This window comes from Rutidosis leptorrhynchoides, chromosome 4 (assembly GCF_046630445.1).
Source record: "Rutidosis leptorrhynchoides isolate AG116_Rl617_1_P2 chromosome 4, CSIRO_AGI_Rlap_v1, whole genome shotgun sequence".
Lineage (NCBI taxonomy): Eukaryota > Viridiplantae > Streptophyta > Magnoliopsida > Asterales > Asteraceae > Rutidosis > Rutidosis leptorrhynchoides.
Window position 1 is genome coordinate 506,121,044 of NC_092336.1, and position 5,531 is coordinate 506,126,574.

General features: G+C 36.1%; 1 non-coding gene across 1 annotated transcript; it reads right to left on the reverse strand.

The window, feature by feature from the left end:
* Nucleotides 1-867: 867 nt before the first annotated feature.
* On the reverse strand, nt 868-974 carry LOC139846135 (small nucleolar RNA R71). Its single transcript, XR_011758875.1, has one exon. It is a non-coding gene; the product is annotated as a small nucleolar RNA R71 (small nucleolar RNA).
* Nucleotides 975-5,531: the final 4,557 nt, after the last annotated feature.

Consider the following 5,531-nt stretch of genomic DNA (forward strand, 5'->3'; position numbering starts at 1 on the left):
GTAATAGTTGGATTTGTTAGTGGCGAGTTGTGGGCTTCCGATTTAAAGGGTCCTGGCTACCTGCTGCATCTATTGGCTATTCGAAACGTGGGCAAAATTAGAAAAGTCTATTAATTTGATAACTTATATAATTTTTATTTTTATAACTAATAGGATATTCAGTGAATGCACCGAGCAAAAAGTTCACCACCTTTCATACGTTCACCACCTGTAACTCGATCAAGACATCTAGCCAATATTGTCGCCGTTGATTTTTCTTTAGAATCGTCATCTAGTCGACCAAGTACTCCAATTCAAATTTCCGATAATCCTTTTTTTGAACCCGACCTCACAATTGAGAATCCGGAGGATATTCAGGGACAATTCAGAGATCCTGAACTACTAATCATTCCTCTTGAACCACAAATCATTCATCCAGAGATTGTCGAGGAAGAAACCATTAAATCAGAATCCTCTAGTGATTCAGATTCAACAAATTCAATCATGGAAAATCTGGAACCTCTAAGTATGGAAGACCGAATGAGAGCTAAACGCACTGGCCAAGGTCATGCAATTACTCAACCAGACATTAATGCACCAGATTATGAAATCAAAGGAAAAATCCTACACATGGTAACTAATCAATGCCAATTTAGTGGTGCACCGAAGGAAGATCCAAATGAACATCTTCGAACCTTTAATAGGATCTGTACTCTATTTAAAATTCGAGAAGTGGAGGATGAACAGATCTATCTCATGTTATTTCCCTGGACTTTAAAGGGAGAAGCCAAAGATTGGTTAGAATCGTTACCTGAAGGGGCGATTGATACATGAGATGTTTTAGTTGAAAAATTTCTTAAACAATTCTTTTCGGCATCTAAAGCCGTGAGACTTCAAGGAGAAATTGTTACGTTCACACAAAAGTCAAATGAAACTTTATATGAGGCATGGACAAGACTTAGAAAGTTATTGAGAGGATGTCCGCAACATGGTTTAGACACTTAGCAAATAGTACAAATATTCTACCAAGGATGCGACATCACTACACGAAAAGACATCGATATAGCAGCTGGTGGTTCCATTATGAAGAAAACCGCAACTGAAGCTTACAAAATTATTGATAACACTGCTTCCCACTCACATAAGTGGCATCAAGAAAAAGATATCGTTAGATCATCTAAAGCAGCTAGAGCCGATTCTAGCCATGACTTTGATTCCATTTCCGCAAAGATAGATGTTGTCGAGAGACGAATGGAAAAGATGACTAAAGATATTCACTCAATACGAATTAGTTGTGAGCAGTGTGGAGGACCACATTTGACAAAAGATTGTCTCAGTATTGAACAAACAAAGGAACAAAGAGAGAATGTTTCATACATAAACCAAAGGCCTGGAAATAATTATCAGAATAATTATCAACTGCCAAGACCAAACTACAATCAAAATCAGAATTATAACCGAAATGTTCCATACAACAACCAACAAGGTCCTAGTAATTAACAAGTATCCAATAATACTTACAATCAGAAAAAACCTATTTTTCCAATTAAACCACCACAAACCGATGATAAAAAGCCAAATTTTGAAGATATGATGTCGAAGCTAGTTGAATCTCAAACGCAGTTTTTCACATCTCAGAAACAAACGAATGAACAAAATGCTCAAGCATTTAGAAATCAACAAGCTTCTATTCAAAATTTGGAACAAGAAGTAAGCAACCTAGCAAGGTTGACAGGTGAAAGAAAACCGGGAAGTCTACCTAGTGATACAAATGCTAACCCCCGGAATGAAACAGCTAAAGCCATTACCACAAGAAGTGGTATTACACTTAAACCACCTGAAATACCTGTAATTTCTGATGATTCTATTCCTACTCCACAAGAACCACAACCTGAACAAGAGTAGGAAACAGAACGAGTAGTTGAAAAGGTTAATGAAGATAACACAGTTAAGGCTAAACCTTATGTTAAACCATACCAACCACCACTTCCTTACCCGAGTAAAATGAGAAAAAGAAAGACTTGAAGCCGAGCAATCCAAATTCTTGGATATGTTTAAACAAATAAATGTAAATCTTCCTTTCATTGATGTGATTTCAGGAATGCCTAGGTATGCTAAATTCTTGAAAGATCTAATCACAAATAGAAAGAAAATGGAAGAACTTTCGGCTGTTACTATGAATGCAAATTGTTCTGTAGTGCTGTTGAATAAGATACTAGAAAAATTATCAGATCCAGGAAGTTTCACAATTCCATGTTTTCTGGGTAGTCTTAGTTCAATAGAAGCATTGGCAGATTTAGGTGCTAGTATAAATCTAATGCCGTATTCACTATACGCTAAACTAGACCTTGGAGAATTGAAACCAACACGAATAAGCATACAACTAGCAGATCGATCGGTAAAATATCCTAGAGGGATAATGGAGAACATGCTAGTTAAAGTTGGTACTTTAGTATTTCCAGTAGATTTTGTTATTCTGGACATGGAAGAAGATTCTCGAGTTCCTCTTATATTAGGAAGACCATTTTTAAACACGGCTAAAGCAATAATAGACGTGTTTGGTAAGAAACTGACCCTAAGTATAGAGGACGAGAGTGTTACCTTTTCTGTGGATAGAGCCATGCAACAACTGCAATCTGCAGATGATACATGTTATTATATTCAAACTATAGAGTCACATGCAGAATTATTAGAAGAGTTTCCAGAATTACAAGGAACAAGAGAATGTTCTTTAGGAGAAGGAACTGAACCAATTAATGAAGCTGAAATGTTAGCCGCACTCATGGCTAATGAATATGAACCAACAATAGAAGAAATTCAAATGTTAAAAGAGGAAGACAGATATCGATATAAATCATCGATAGAAGAACCACCGACATTAGAGTTAAAGCCATTTCCAAACCATTTGGAATACGCTTATTTACATGGTAAATCTGAATTACCTGTAATAATATCGTCTTCTCTTACGGAAAATGAAAAATCTTAACTCATTTCTGTGCTAAAAGCTCATAAACCAGCTATTGCATGGAAGATTCATGACATTAAAGGTATAAGTCCTTCGTATTGCACACATAAAATTCTTATGGAAGAAGGTCATAAAACGTATGTGCAACGCCAACGAAGACTAAATCCTAATATGCAAGATGTTGTTAAAAAAGAAATTATTAAACTACTTGATGCAGGTTTAATTTATTCAATCTCTGATAGTCCATGGGTAAGCCCAATTCAATGCGTGCCTAAGAAGGGTGGCATGACTGTCATCACAAATGAAAAAAATGAGCTTATTCCTACTAGGACTGTAACAGGATGGCATGTTTGTATTGATTATAGAAAATTAAATGATGCCACCAGAAAAGATCACTTTCCCTTACTATTGTTTTCTTGATGGTTTCTCCGGATACTTTCAAATTTCAATAGCACCCGAGGACCAAGAGAAAACTACGTTCACATGCCCTTATGGTACTTTTGCTTACAAACGCATGCCATTTGGACTTTGCAACGCCCCTGCAACCTTTCAAAGGTGCATGATGGCGATTTTTCACGACATGTTAGAAGAATGCATGGAAGTTTTCATGGATGACTTTTCAGTCTTCGGTGATACATTTGAATTATGTCTAGTTATTCTTGAACGAATGCTTATCAGATGTGAAAAATCAAATCTAGTTCTTAATTGGGAGAAATGCCATTTCATGGTTAAAGAAGGCATCGTTCTTGGACACAAAATATCAAAGGAAGGAATTGAAGTGGATAGAGCTAAAGTAGATGTAATTGCTAAACTTTCACATCCCACCAATGTTAGAGGAGTTAGGAGTTTTCTAGGGCATGCCGATTTTTACCGATGTTTCATAAAAGATTTTTCTAAAATTGCCACTCCTATGAATAAACTCCTAGAAAAGGATGCTCCATTCATCTTTTCAGATGAATGCATCAAATCTTTTAATATTCTTAAAGAAAAACTCACTAATGCGCCGATCATGATAACTCCAAATTGGAATTTACCGTTTGAACTTATGTGCGATGCAAGTGATTTTGCAATGGGAGCCGTTTTAGGACAAAGGATTGAAAGACGATTTCAATCTATTTATTATGTTAGTAAGACGTTACAAGATGCACAAACAAATTACACAACTACTAAAAAAGAACTCCTTGCCACTGTCTTTGCTTTTGACAAATTTCGTTCATATCTCGTTCTAGCTAAAACGGTGGTCTATACCGACTATTCTGCTCTTAGATACCTATTTTCAAAACAAGATGCCAAACCACGATTAATCTGTTGGATCTTACTCTTACAAGAGTTCGATATTGAAATCCGAGACAAAAAGGGAGCAGAAAATCTCGCAGCTGATCATCTTTCTCGTCTTGAAAATCCTGAATTAGAAGTTCTAAATGAATCGGCCATACAAGATAACTTTCCTGATGAATATCTATTGAAGATCGATTATAATAAAATTCCATGGTTTGCAGACTATGCAAACTACTTAGTATGTGGATTCCTTGAAAAAGGATTGTCGTACCAAAAACAAAAGAAATTCTTTAGTGATATAAAACACTATTTCTGGGAAGATCCACATTTGTTTAAAAGTTGTCCCGATGGAATAATATGTCGATGTGTATTCGGGGATGAAGCCAGTCAAATCTTAAACCATTGTCACACAGGACCAACAGGAGGGCATTATGGGCCTCAACTCACAGCAAGAAAAGTTTATGACGCTGGATTCTATTGGTCTACAATTTTCAAAGACGCACACCTCCTTTGTAAATCCTGTGATGCTTGTCAAAGAGCCGGAAAAATAAGTCAACGTGATGAAATGCCATAAAATGTCATTCAAGTATGTGAAGTATTTGACATTTGGGGTATTGACTTTATGGGTCCATTTCCAAAATCTCATAATAATCTTTACATTCTCGTTGCCATTGATTATGTATCTAAATGGGCGGAAGCACAAGCTCTCCCAACTAACGATGCACGAGTTGTAGTCAACTTCTTAAAATGTCTTTTTGCTAGGTTCGGGACATCAAAAACTTTAATAAGTGATCGGGGTACTCATTTTTGTAACAATCAACTTGAGAAAGTTCTCAAAAGATATGGAGTAACTCATAAAATCTCAACCGCTTATCATCCACAAACAAGTGGACAAATTGAAAATACCAACCAAGCTTTAAAACGTATTCTAGAGAAAACCGTAGGATCAAATCCGAAGGAATGGTCCATGAAATTGGAGGATGCACTCTGGGCTTTTAGAACAGACTACAAAACTCCAATTGGAACCACACCTTTTAAACTCGTTTACGGAAAAGCATGTCACCTTCCAGTAGAAATTGAGCACAAAGCATTTTAGGCTTTGAAGACATGTAATCTTGATTTACATGAAGCCGGACGTCTACGGTTAAGTCAACTAAACGAATTAGAAGAATTAAGACATGAAGCATACGAAAATTCGTTAATCTATAAAGAAAGAATGAAGAAATGGCATGATAAAAGAATCAGAAGTTCAAAAGAATTTAAAGAAGGAGACAGAGTTCTTCTTTTCAATTAACGATTCAAGCTATTT